Genomic DNA, 15,000 nt, shown 5'->3' with positions numbered 1-15,000 from the left:
CAAAAAAATCATTAATTAAAATAAAAAATTATTTATAATTATACTTACTGTATCCTTCAGGGGGTTGAAGAGATCAAGAAATTTTGCATTTTTATCAGTTTTGGCCGACAACCTTCTCAAGATTCTTTGACAGAAAACTTCTTCCTGGTAGTTAACTTGTTGTCTCAAATGAGGAATGGTTTCAAACGCCCAAGCCTATAAAATAACGCCAATAAATTAAAATCATTATTGAGTAAAAAAAAATGATATCATAATAAAAGAAAGAAATGAAACATTTACCATAAAAGCCCATGGAAAGCCATATAAGTTGACTGTCTTTGGCGCTAACGGAGTCAACAAATATTGGACAGTCATTTTGAAGCTTTCGTAACCCCAAGGATAGCTGTTAAACGCCTCGAGATCCTCGAAGAGCTTTATTAAACCAATGCTTATGTTATTATTAACGTCTCTCGCCCAAAGAATATTATGTACAAACCAAACCAAGCACAATGACTGCTTGTGCTTCTTTGAAAGTTCTTTATCTTTCAACGCTTCTATCAAATTTTTATTTTTGAAGCTTTGACCAACAATGGACACCAGGTCATCACGATCACACGAATTTTCTTTGCCTTTTTTGTGTGTGTGGGGTGATTTTTTGGGGTTAGAATAGGTATAACTTGAGAAGGAGGATAACATTTTAGTGCAGTAACTATGGCAAACTCCTTCCAACTAAAACAAAGAGGCATGCCATAGTAATTTATCCACAGCTCATCCATCTTATATTTGTTTTCATACATAAATCTACGCTTGAGAAGTTCATATACCATTTTTATTTGGAAATGAGCATTGTTATCCTCCGACAAATCAAGATATTTCCCAAAGTAGTTGTCCCTGAAATAAGTATCCAATTTTTGTTCTCGAAGTATTTTTCTAAAGGCGTTGAAAGATTTTCCCATGGCTGACTTAACCACGAATCACCCGTTAAATCTGTGGCACCATCGCACTGCATTCTCACAGGATAACGATCAATGCTGAAGGTTTTGACCAACTCTTCGGCAAAAGGGCTATTAGCATTTGTATCATCTCTTTTGAAACATTCCTCCTCTCCGTGTTTATCATATTCTGCTCTTGATTGAGCTAATAGTTGTAAAGTAAGATCATAGAGTGGTGGATATAGTCTATCTACTTCACTTGTTCTTTTACTTGGACTTGATTCGGCTTCTGTAGTTTTGGGAGCCATATTATCTAAAGTTAACAAGAACATAAAAAAAATATATTATAGTTGATTAATGCATCGTTAAAAAAGGGTAACAGTAAATCTAACAAGCAAAATAGTAAAATAACAGTTCCAACAGATCACTTATCTGTTGCACCAGGTAGTATATCTGTTGCAGCATATAATAAACCTGTTGCAGCGGATGAGCAATCTGTTGCAACTATACAAAATATATCACTCATCTTTTAAGACAGATGAATGGTCTGTGCAACAAATCACATATTGTTGCAACATGAGTAATCTGTTAGGACAGTTAAATAACCTGTTGCAACGGATGAGTAATCTGTTGCAACAATACAAAACATACCGCTCATCTGTTAAGAAAAATGAATGTTCTGTGCAGTAGATCAAACATATGTTGCAACATCATCTGTTGCAACATATAATTGATTTATTAAAATAGTTAAATAATCTGTAGCAATGGCTGAGTACCACAGACCATTCACTTTCTCAATAGATAAGTGATCTATCGGAACAGTTAACTAACCTGCAGCAACAACTGAGTAATATGGTGTGATAATACAAAATATATCACTCATCTGTTGAGAAAGATGAATGGTCTGTGCGATAGGTCACACATTTGTTGCAACACATGAGTGATCTATTGGAACAGTTTTCAACGATCAATATTGTTTAGATTTCTTCCAACATTGGGCCGTCTATCATGGCAAGATGAATGATCAGTTGAAAAAATTATGTCTTGGACATATCCTGTTGGAAGAGTTGATAGAATTTTATCCAACAGGAGGTTCATCTGTTGCATCAGATCATAAATCTGATGGTTTTTTATTGCATCAGATGGTTAATTAGCTACATCAAATTTTTTATCCGATGCTTAATCTATTGCAACATGTGGTTAATCTGTTGCATCAGATATTTAAACTGTTGCATCATATGATTAATCTGTTGCATCAGATGATTAATCTGTTGCATCAGAATTATAATCTGATGGTTCCTCTGGTGCATCAGATGGTTGATCTGTTGCGTCATCTGACAACTATGTTGCATCAGATGGTTAATATGTTGCACCAGATGAATAATCTATTGGATAAAATAAAAAATAGTAGCATGATTTTGTTCAATAGAAAAACAACAATATTACCATTTTTACCAATAACAAGAATAGAACAAATCAACCCAAATCATTGTTTTGTTTTTATAAACACAAACAACAAAAATCAAACTTCAAAAACATGCAATAAATAACAAAAAATATCATTCACTTTGAAAAGAGAAGAGAAGAAATACCAGAAATTAGGGTATTGTTCAGACCACATTTCAAATTAAAACAACAAATATTGAAATTGTTAACTAATACTATAAGAGAAGTTGACTCAAGTTCCTCATTTTCTTCAAAACTAAAAGGTCATTACCTGTGAAAGAAGAAAAGGAACGATGATAAATATAAAGTTGTTGTGGCCGGAGAGCAAGGCTATCACGTCGATTGAAGGTTGAAGAATTCAAAATTGTTGTGGCTGGAGAGCAAGGTTGCCACGTCGATTGAAGGTTGAAGTTGAAAAGGAACTCGAAGCCCAACTATTTGTCATCGGATGTTGAAGTTGCCGAGGATTGAAAGGAGAAATTTGCAGAACTGTTGGTTGGGAGAGAGTTGAGAGAGAGAGAGACTGGTTGATTTGGATTGAAGAGGGGTGTGGGTTAGGTTGATTTGAATTTTTAAAAAGATTAGAAAGTTTGGAAAATATTAATCAAGTCCACAATTAACTTAATCATGTTTCCTAGTGATGTTTGACCCTTTAAGTTGATCAATATCACCAATCCTTTATTTAAGACTTAAAAGACACCTTTCCTTCAATTTTCTCAAGTTACTTTGATTTATTTAATTATTTTTTTAAAATAAAATTTACTTAAGCTAATTTTAATTTAAAATTGAATTTTGAAAAATAAAAAATATCTCTTTAATAACCACTTCATTCTTATTCCCCTAAATTAACATCTCCCCATCCACATTCTTATTTTTCTTCTTCTCAGTTTCTTTTCTTCTCCTTCTCAGTTTCTTCTCATAAAATTTTTCCATACATCAAACATTTGCAGTATAATCTAGAAAATTAACAATTAAAAATGTACAAAATACAATTTTTTTAATTAAAAAATAAATGATCGAATAATCCAAAATCTGGACATATACCAGAAAATAATCAGGTTTATCTTTAAATTATCTGATTATTGTTGGATCCTACCAAATCATACGCCATCATATTACCTCAAAATTGATATTTTTTTAGCATGTCAATGATCCAAAGAAATGCAGTTTGTCTAATTTTATACTAACATGATAGGAGCATTTTTCATGTGAAAGATTTAAACTCATCATTTAAATGCCATGCATTTTGTAAAACATGATTTTAAGAATTCACAGTTTCATCTTGAATTACCGGATGATAACCTCCTCAATTCTAACTAATTAATATAAAAAAAATTATATCATTGACTCATAGTAGAGTGAAATCTTATCACTTTCACCTTAATCAATTAATAATTATGCCTCAATATCAAATTAGTTGCTATATGTTAGCCATATGAGTCCTCAATATCCACTCTATATTTAATTTTCATCTCTATTCATGGTACTACAATAACAAAATACCAAGTGTATTCCCACATAATGGGGTCTGGGGAAGGTAGAGTGTACACAGACCATACCACTACCTCCGAAGAAGTAGAGAGGTTGTTTCCGATAGACCCCTGGCTTAGGACCGATAACAGTATAGCAAATCACAAAACATAAATGCACGTAAACTAGTACATTATGCAAAATAAACTAACATCGGTATCCACAAGGTAATATAACAGCCACCAGATACTACTAAAAAACTACCTAACCGAAAACATAGATATCACTGAACACCCACGAATAAGAAACTTCAAACACAAATAAAGAAACGCTCTCACCCCCTAACCCTCTACCCTAATCCGCATCCTCCACACCTTCCTATCAAGGGTCATGTCCTCTGTTAGCTGTAACTACTCCATATCATGCCTAATCACCTCCCTTCAATATTTCGTCAGCCTACCTCTACCCCACCTAAAACCATCCATAGCCAGTGACTCACACCTCCGCACTAGAGCATCAGAGCCCCTCCTTATCACGTGCCCGAACCAACGTAACTGCACTTCTCGCATCTTGTCCTCCACCAAAGTCACCTCCACCTTCTTCCGAATAATCTCATTTCTCACTCTATCTTTCCTGATATGGCCACCCTATCATGGTAAACTAAAAAAAGGAAGAAACTGAGAAGGAGAAGGAAAATGAGAAAGATGGGGGAGAGATATTAACTTAGGGAAATAAGGATAAAAGGTTCATTGAGGGATATTTTTTATTTTTTAAAATTTTACTTTTAAATAGAAATTTCAGATAAGCAAATTTAATTTTATAAGGAATAATTAAAAAGGTTGAGTGACTTTCGAAGTAAAAATGTAATAATTGAGTTACTTTTGGAGTAAAAATCAAAGTTGAGTGACTTTCTGAAATAAAAATTTATAGTTGAGTGACCATTTGAGTTATTACCTTGTTCTTCTAGCTATTTGGCATTCTTTTCCTGCCAGATGTTGCTTGGCATCCTCTATCGCACCAGTCGATACTCAAAGTAAATAAGTTTCTCTTGAAGGATCTAGGCAGGTGAGATGCAACTGCTGGCCAGTCAAATGTTGAAGCAAATGGTGTCTCACTCACCGTGAGCCTAGATGCTAATGAAATTATCAACACTTCTTGCCTTGACTCACCGAACAGTCCCGGTAGTGCTTTCTCTAGAATTTCATCTTCCTTCATCCAAAAATACTGTTCGTTAAAATCACTAATTTTGTAGAAAAAATTATATAGTTAACGCTTGTTACATTTCTTTTGAAGGACTTCGGGAAGCAGAGAGATCAGACGGTTATTTCAAAAATGTACTTAAAAGTCATAATTTTTCCAAACATGGCCATCTCCTATGTTTGTATAGAGTAAAATTAGCTTGCACACATGGTAGAACTCATAATGGAAACATGGCACATAAGATCAGAGAAGATTGCTTGTTATTGAAAAAATGCCCGGGGCAAAGTTTAGCTGGAAAGATTTGATCCCAGCTCTTTACCTAGGAATCAAAAAGATCGATATCAATAAAGAAGGTGAAATCGTACAGCCCGAAGTTCACAAAGAATTAGAGATCAAGAGCAAGGACACATCTTGATGATGAAGAAAAAAGGATAAAAGAAACACATACTTTAGTTATATCCGTATGAGACTGTCATTCACGAAGAGATATTAGCTGACAATTATAACTGTACTTCTACATGGAGTGTTTCGATTGGTCGTAATATTTTAGGGCTCTAGTGGAGATTTGTTAGTATTTGAAATGCAAGTTTAATGACGTGAGGCTGGAGAATGAGGTGGTAGTGAAGTTGGAATCACAGGTGGTATGTAAGAGGGATAGTTTTAAGTATCTCGGGTCCGTGATTTAGGGTAACAGTGAGATTGACAAGGATGTCTCGCACCGTATTAGGGCGGAATGGATGAAGTGGAAGCTCGCTTCGGGGGTGTTGTGTGGTAAGAAGGTGTCGCCCAAGCTTAAAGACAAATTCTACAGGGTGGCAGTCCGTCCGGCCATGTTGTATGGAGCGGAGTGTTAGCCAGTTAAGAACTCCCACATTTAAAAAATGAAGGTGGCGAAAATGCGGATGTTGCGTTGGATGTGTGGGCTGACTAAGGGAGATAGAGCTCGAAATGAGACTATCAGGGAGACGATTGGTGTGACTCCAATAGAGAATAAGATGCGGAAAGTCTGATTGAGATGGTTTGAACACGTGATGAGGAGGGGCATGGATGCCCTAGTTCGTAGGTGTGAGGCTAGCTTTGAAGGGTTTTAGGCGGGATCGGGGTAGGCCGAAGAAGTACTGAGGAGAGGTGATTAGGTGGGACATGGAGCACTTACAGCTCACTGAGGACATGACCCTAGATAGGAAGATCTGGAGGACGCAAATTAGGGCAGAAGGCTAGGATCAGTTTGGGTCGCTAGTGTAGGGAATTACTTTGTGGGGGTATTATTCTTGTTATGATACCTTGTTTAATGCTTTATTATGAATTTGTGTACTTTTCTCTATTTTTGATTACTTGTGGGTGTCGTATTTATGTTATGCCATCTTGTTCCATACTTTACTATGAATTTGTTTAGTATGCCGTGTCTCGAGCTAGGGATCTATCGAAAACAGCCTTTCTACTTCTTTAGAGGTAGAGGTATGGACTGCGTACATCTTACCCTCCCCAGGCCTCACTATGTGGGAATACACTGAGTTTGTTGTTATTGTTGTAGTGGAGATTTGTTAGTTGTTGATGCATCACCTTTATTATAATTCAGTGGATTTTAACATACTTGTAATGTAGGAACTCTGTGATAGTCAATTAATGGTGAAGAACAATATAGAATAAACCAATGAGAAGTAGGGGTGGGCCTTTGAAAATACGGTTCGGTTTCGATTTTTTTAATTCAGTTTTTTCGGTTTTCGATTTTCTATTTAGGTATACCGTAATTCAAACTGAATTATTTTGGTTCGGTTCGATTTATTTCAGTTCGGTTCGGTTATGTTTCTAGTTAATAAATTCAATTTTTTGGTTTTGCAATTGTCCCATTTTAGCGCCTTGATTATTGCATTTTCTATAAATGCATGACTGTATGAGCCACTTATGAAGTCTTGCAGTAAACCAGCAACTGTTCCACTTATGCTATGTTCCATTTTCCATTTTGCATTGCAAATGTCACATGCCAAGAACCCTTAAATTATTTCCGGTGTTGAACAGAAAGGGACTTCTAATCACTTGATGCTTGAAAATTGACAGCAATGTCAATTGAGTTGTCATTGCTTTTTATCGGGTATGCTATCAGTTGAACCAACCACACTAACTCGACTTTCATCATCCATCTATGTAAAATGTAAAATTGAAAGAGAACAAAATTAACAGTACTAGTAAGGAAATAATATAGAGTTGTCATTGCAGTACATATGAACAAACCTATTTTTGTCATTGCAACAATATAAATTTCATTTCAGTAAGAAAATAATGAATAATATATCATGTACCTTTTAATAACGAAAAACTTCACTATAATTAGCCTAAAAATTATAAAATTTTAATATAATGACCACAATACTCCAAGTCTTAAATAATAGTAGCTTAATATTAACATAATTGTTAGCTTTACGAAAGCAATCAGAAAGAAAGGATATACACTAAAATTCAAAATCCAAAGATCACAAACTTCAAAGAAAATCACTAATCCATATCATATTAATAGGCCTGCAAAGTAGAATTCACTAGTATTTAAATAGTATGTCAACTTTTTGCTAGAAAAGAACCATAGTAACAATAAATGAGTAGAACGGATTGGAATCAAGCGAAGATGTTTTCTCATCGGAGAAATTATGCAACCAAGATATCACTTACAACATGAAAATTAATTGACAGAATGGGAAGAACAAGAAAAACAAAAAAAAAATAGAAAAGTACCTTCATTCGCCGCTGTTACCGTTTCTCGTTAGACAGGTGACTGATTCCCTTTTCCCGTTTGTACTACGTTGTTTCTTTCGTTCTTCGTTTTTGAGTTTTGACCAACTTTTTGTTGAAGGCTACGGAGTGAGGAGGAGAAGCAGATGCAATTGCAATTTGCAAACTAAAGCAGTAAAGCTTTGTTTTGTTTTGACCTAATTTACTATTTATAATTGAATTTTTGGTTTTGGATTTGGGTGTGGGCTGCTGTAGGCTGTAGGCTTAGCCTATATTTGGGCTGAAGGTACTTATAACTTAATGGGCTAAAATATTATATTTGGACTGGTATAAAAAATTTTGGTTAAACCGATTACCGAATTAAGGTGGCCCAAGAACCGAATACCGAACCGAAAACCGAGTTTATTTATTAAAAAACCTGAACCCAAACCAAAAAACCAAATTATTTCGATTCGGTTCAGTAATTCAATTTTTCGGTATTTATGCCCACCCCTAATGAGAAGTGTAGAAGAAGAGAGGAGGAAGAGAAATGCAATGCCCCAAAAATTTTCTAGCTAAGTTTTTATCCGTTTGTTATATATCTATAGGTCCAAACATGATTATTTTTAATCATAGACAAGTGTCATGATATTTACCTAGTGTATAAAGTGTTTTTGATGTGATAATATTCATAGGAAACACTTAGAACAAAGTTGAGTTGAGAACTTTTGTTATTGATTGTGTTGTGGTATTCGATCCTACAAGGGTCAACTTTATACGAGTATAACTTCTAGAATATATTGGGTTTTTTATCTATAGAGACACCAAGTGAAAAGTAATTGAGTCCTCTTTTCAACGCATCTAATTTTGCCTTAATCTGATACCCGAATAAAAAGTTATGAGTATTTTCGTGAGTGAATCAGTGAGGGTCCGAGATTAGAGCGTGGCACGCCCTCTGTGCTTCGTGATAAGAGTCTGACACGCTCCCTATGCTCCGTAATAAGGGAGTGTTACTCCCATGATCATAGAGATGCTAAAATAAGAGTCATTTATGTCCTAAATGGTCCTATAACTTATACTAACACGTTTTCCCTCACCCTATACATGTTTCCTCTCATTACCAACTCTCAAGAAAACCAAAGAGGAATTTCTTCTCAAAAATTCAAGCTTTCAATGTTCCAATTCAAGTTTCCATCAAGAAATTCATTAAGTCCATGTATGTTGAGTTTGAACAAGGATATTCTTCCATTCTTGTACCCAAAAGTTTGATTTTTACTTGAATTTTAAGAAATTAATAACTAGGGTTCATGCCCACTTTTCTTATGCTTTAAAATTATGATGTTTCCTCATGAAATAATCTGGTTTAGCAAAAAAATTCATGTTCACTGATATTTTTATCCACGAAGTTGATCTTATGCATTGAGTTTTGGTATTTCGACGTGGACTTTCTACGAGATGGTAAATGATTACAATTTGAGCATAATGCATTCAGCTTACAAGAAATTCAAGTTTCCTAGTTCAAGTTACAAAGCATTACAGCATGATGAAAGTTTCAGTTTTGATCTTATGATCTCAGATAAGACATGAAATTCACAAGTTTCTTAATGAGCATAATTTTATCAAGAGAAGCATAGTTGGTTTTCAGTTTTACAAATCCATATGCTACTTTAAGGTGAATTGCTTAAATATGAGCATAAGAGTATATATTTTGGGAGTAGTATTTAGCACTGAGAGGGAAATGTAGGTCCAACGTCCTATTTCCTAAAAACTATGTGCCATTGCTTAAGGGGCCTCATGCCCAAATGAGCTCAGTTTAGTGATCATTCTAGTTCAGGTTCTATACCGATGGAAAGGTATAGGATAGTCCTCCTCAACATGGATCAGACGTTGGACTCTGTGCTAGCTCACATGATTTATGTCGGTTATAAGAATATCCCATAGTAAAGAAGATTTTAGAAATGAAGTGTAATGGCTCAAAAGCTTTACTCAGATGATGTTTTATGACTTATGTTTATACTAATTCAATTTTTAGTTTCTTTCATGATCATGGTGAGTCTATTTACACTTAGCATGCATGTTTTATTATTTTGATTAGTATCAGTTTTACTTATTGCATTTACCCTTATATACTCAGTACATTCCAGAAGTACCGACCATATATACATCTGTGTGGAAATATTATATCATATTGTAGGTATCAGTTGTAGCCTACAACATCATGATCAAGCAGTTTGCAGCTTCCAGCCAACAGGTGATGATTTCTTTATTTGAGGACTCAAGTCGTTTTTTAGATTTAGTATTTTATTTTAATTCAGTTGTATTAGAGATAGTTGTGGGTCATGTCCCAGCTACCTACGGTCAGTATTATTAGAGGCTTCATAGACAGTTAGTAAGAGTTAATGTGTTCTGTTTTAATTTCCTTTTGTATAACCAGTGTTGCAAATGATTTTAATCACTATTGTATTGAACAAGTTCAAGTAATGACATTACTTTCGCCTAGTATTTTCAGTTTCATGTATTTTATTCAGTTCTCGTAAATTATGCCAATATCATCGATTATCTTGGGATCACTTTGCGGTTCTAAGCACCATGGACGCTACAGGGGTAGTCTTGAAACATTACAAGAAAGTAGTTGCGTGAAAAAAAAATAGAAAAATTATTGTTTTACTGAAATAAAAAAAATCTAAAGTTGGTTACAGCTTTTTATATATAGCTATCTATTTATAGAAAAATCTACACCTAACATCATTAGCCAACTATCTATACAACTAACATCGCTTAACTAACCATAAGTTTAGTTTTAACCTCTAACTAAGACTAGTTATCAACTTGCGCTATCAGTGTAGCCTTCAACACTCCTCCTCAAGATGATGTCTTGAAATATATCAAAAACTATAAGCCTCTTTAGCAGTTACTAATGTTGTAATCTTTCTATACCTTTGGTGATTACATCAGCTAGTTACTTATTTGTAGAAATATGTTCGCCTAGTATTTTCAGCTTCATGTATTTTATTCAGTTCTCGTGAATTATGCCAGTAGCATCGATTATCTTGGGATCACTTTGCGGTTCTAAGAACCATGTAACGTCCAGAGGTAGTCTTGAAACATTACAAGAAAGTAGTTGCGTGAAAAAGAAGAGAAAAATTATTGTTTTACTGAAATAAAAAAAAATCTAAAGTTGGGTTACAACTTTTTATATATAGCTATCTATTTATAGAAAATCTACACCTAACATCATTAACCAACTCTCTGTACAGCTAACATCACTTAACTAACCATAAGTTTTGTTTTAACCTCTAATTAAGACTAGCTATCAACTTGCGCTATCAGTGTAGCCTTCAACACTCCTCCTCAAGATGATGTCTTGAAATATATCAAAAACTATAAGTTTCTTTAGCAGTTACTAATGTTGTAATCTTTCTATACCCTTGGTGAGTACACCAGCTAGTTCCTTATTTGTAAAAATATGTTCAGTTTGTATTATACCTTGCCTAATTCTCTCTTTCTCACACAAGTGGCAATCTATATCCATATATTTTATCTTCTCATGAAATATTGGATTGATGGCAATCTGAATTGCAGGTTTACTATCACATTGTAGCTTTTCTAGTGTATATATATTAACTCCTAATTTTTTAAAAAACCCAATCAACCAAGTGATCTCTACAGTGCAAGATGCCTTATTTCTGAACTCAGCCTCTACTAAACTTCTAGACATTGTCTCAGTTTTTTAGATTTCCAAGAAATGAGAACATCTCCAAACCTGTGATTGATCTCCTGATTTCTAAGCACACACCCTAGTTAGAGTCATAAAAAGCCAGCAAATGATTAGTCTCTCTTACAGGCATAAAAAGTCCCAACCCAGGTGCTTGCTTAATACACCTCACTAATCTAAGTGCAACTTCCAAATGCGACACTTTCGGAAAATACATAAACTGACTCAAGACTTATAAAACAAATGACACACTATGTCTAATCATAGTTAGATAGAATAGTCTACCTATAAGTCTAGGATATACTCCTGGATCCTCAAGTAGCATTTCTAAATCCATATCAAACTTTTTTAGACACTCATCATACTCAATAGAGGTCAATTTCTAATTCACTTCAAGTGGAGTAAAAACAGGATTTGCTCCTCCTAGCTATGATTAAGAGATTAGCTCAAGAGCATACTTTATTTGGCTCATCATAGTACCCTTTTTGATCTTTAAAACTCAATCCCTAGAAAGAACCTAAGTTCACCTAGATCCCTCATTTGAACTTTTTCTGCAAGGCTTTTCTACACTCACTTATCAGTTCCACACTGTCACCTATAACCAGAAGATCATCTTCATAGCTAAGTACAAAAAACAATGTTGTTACCGGTCCTTCTAGTAAGGAGTGAGTAGTCATAATGACTGTAGGAATCCCAGGTGTACTAATGTTTGAGTCAACTTTAGGTTCAACTGTCTTGGAGCTTGTTTAAGTCCATACAAGGACTTCTGCCATTTATAGACCTTGTGATTCCCCCTTGTCAAGAAAACCCCTTGAGATTTTTCATGTAAACCTTCTTATACAACTCACCACTAAGGAAAGCATTATGCACATCCATCTGAAAGATGAGCCAAGGCTTAGAATCAACTAATGCAATAATAGATCTTATTGCGACTATCTTGGCCACCAATGAAAAGGTTTCCTTAAAATCCAACCCCTCTCTTTAATTGAATACCTTAGCAACCAACCTAGTTTTAAGTTTCTCAACCTCCCCTAAGATTATGAGTTTTATCTTAAACAGTAACATACATCCAATAGGCATCACCCCAGATGGTGAATCTACAATTCTCCAAGTGTGATTATCCTCCAAAGCAGCAATCTATTGTTGCATTGCTTCTACTCATTTGGGATCTAGAGAAGCCTTTTTGAAGAATATAGGCTCGGAAATAGTAGAGAATGAGCTAAGAATCTTTTTATAGGAAGGACTGAGCTGATCATAAGAGACAAACAAAGAGATACAATAAGAGTAAGGCTTATGCTTAGAAGACCATATAATCCTATAATAAAAGAGAAAGTTTAGAGCACCTAGAAAACCTCTTTACTTCAAGAGCTAGAGCTAAATTAAAAGTCACAACATGAGAAAGTATCTCTTGTGTAGGGGAAGGAGCAAGTACAGGTAAAATATTAGTTATAGGTGCAACATCAGCAAATGATGAAATAGGAAGACAAGACTCTCCAGGAAGAGAGTTAAGGTCAGTAACAGAAAAAATAAGAATGCTTGAAGGTTTAGCTGACTTTAAAGGAAGACATTTTTTTGAAAGATAATATTTTTGTTAACACTGAAGATGTGAGAGTATATATCAAAAAACTATGTATCCATTCTAAGTATATGAATAACGCATAAACACTTCAGAAAAGCCCTACGTGAGACTTATCAGAGATATAAGGACATGAAACATTACATAGTCACCCAAGCATCTTCAAATGAGCCAAGGAAGGTGCATAGAAGTAGAGACTCTCAAAAGGAGTTGAAAACAAAAAACATTGGAGGGAAGTCTATTAAGAATATAGACAGTTTTAGATACACAACAACCCAAAACTTTAGAGAAAGTGAAACTTAAAACTTAAAAGCTCTAGCAACCTATAGAATAGTCCTATTTTTTCTTTCAACAATGCTATTTTATTGTGGGGTATATACATACATATATATGATATAAAGTGGTCTCTCTCTCTCTCCCTACCCTCTCTCTCTCTCTCATCCCGATCCCCGGCCCCCGTCGCCGTCGCCGACCTTCGGCGCCAACCCGACCCGACCTTTGGCCTTGACCTTCGATCCCCGGTGCTGACCCCCGTCGCCGCTCCTCGCTGCCCTCCATCACCGACCTCCGGTTCATACCCCCACCCCTCTACCCCCCACCCCCCTTCCATCCATACTCCCCCCCTCCGGCGCCGACGGGATACAACAGCCTCCCCCACCTCGATCTCCAGCCAGCCGCTGCTCGGTCTCCAGCCGCCGATTCGGCTCCAACAGCCAAAGCTTGGTCTCTAACCGCAGCTCCGCCTACACCCGCCGCTCGGTCGCCAGCAGTCACAGCACCCAAACGACGACCAGTTCCCTCGGTCTCCAGCAGCCGCAACTCCATCTCAGCACCGGAATCCCCCGAAACCTGGTCAACGCTGGGCTTTGGTTTTCGGCTTGGTTTACAAGCGTAACCCGGTGACTTCTAACCTTTGTTATTTCATTCTTCGTATTATGCTAGTAGTAGCCCCTGTACCTTGACTTGTGTTGGATTTGTTGATATTGTCTGTTGTCTGTTGTTGTTGTTGCTGTAGTCGTTTCTTGCACTATTTTGGATTGGGTTATCGGCTTGGGAATCTATTTTTGGGGTTGTGGGTGTTGAGTCCAGTGGTGTTTGCTCTCTAGTTGAGTTTAGTTTTGTTCCTGGATTATTCCTTTGAATTTGTGTGAGCCTTGTATTTCTTGCTGCTGCTTTGCTACTACCATCGTTTATATCTTTATATTTTCTTATACTTTCGTGTAGTTGTGGCTGTGGGCGGTAATGGTTGGATAGGGTCATGTCCAAGGGGGTTGGGGCGTGGGGCCGTGGTGGGGGCGGGGGATGAGGAATGGGTGGGAGGGGGAGGGAGGCCAAGGTTTGGCCGCGGGGGGGGGGGGGTAGTGGAGGGCATGTGGATAGTGATGGTAGGCTGAGGTTTGGGTCTTGGAATATAGGAACCCTTCAGGGTAAGTCCATAGAGCTTGTGAAGATTCTTAGGAAGAGGAGTATCAATATTGCGTGTGTTCAAGAGACCAAGTGGGTAGGGTCTAAGGCTAGGGAGGTGGATGGTTACAAGCTGTGGTACTCTGGGAGCAAGAGGCGTGGGAATGGAGTTGGCATCTTAGTAGATGAAGAGCTTAGAGGTCAGGTAGTAGAGGTGAAGAGGATCAACGATAGGTTGATGACTATTAAGTTGGTCATTCGGGGGTTTACCCTGAACGTGTGTAGTGCATATGCGCCGCAAGTGGGATCGGAGGGGGAGGAGAAGATGCGGTTTTGGGAGGCATTGGAGAAGGTGGTGAGAGGCGTGCCTAGCTCGGAGAAGATTGTTGTAGTAGGAGATTTCAATGGCCACATCGGGGCGTTACCGGGAGGCTTTGGTGATGTGCATGGTGGTTTTGGTTTTGGGGAGAGAAATGAAGAGGGGGCTACTCTATTGGAGTTTGCGAGGTCCTTTGGGCTGGTGATCAGGTGATCGTCCTTCTTCGGGAAGCCCGAGTTCACCACCACCAGCCCAA

At 36.7% G+C, this 15,000-nt stretch overlaps 1 long non-coding RNA gene across 1 annotated transcript; it reads right to left on the bottom strand.

The window, feature by feature from the left end:
- Positions 1-3,998: 3,998 nt before the first annotated feature.
- On the bottom strand, positions 3,999-7,935 carry LOC107866354. Its single transcript, XR_001672892.2, has 3 exons — positions 7,755-7,935; positions 4,782-5,036; positions 3,999-4,487 (listed from the first exon to the last, which is right to left on the bottom strand). It is a non-coding gene; the product is annotated as an uncharacterized LOC107866354 (long non-coding RNA).
- Between the last annotated feature and the right edge of the window lie 7,065 nt (positions 7,936-15,000).

The sequence above is a fragment of the Capsicum annuum genome, chromosome 3 (assembly GCF_002878395.1).
Source record: "Capsicum annuum cultivar UCD-10X-F1 chromosome 3, UCD10Xv1.1, whole genome shotgun sequence".
Taxonomy (NCBI): Eukaryota; Viridiplantae; Streptophyta; class Magnoliopsida; order Solanales; family Solanaceae; genus Capsicum; species Capsicum annuum.
Note: the sequence above shows the minus strand (reverse complement) of the source record. Positions and strands in the feature narration are given on the sequence as shown.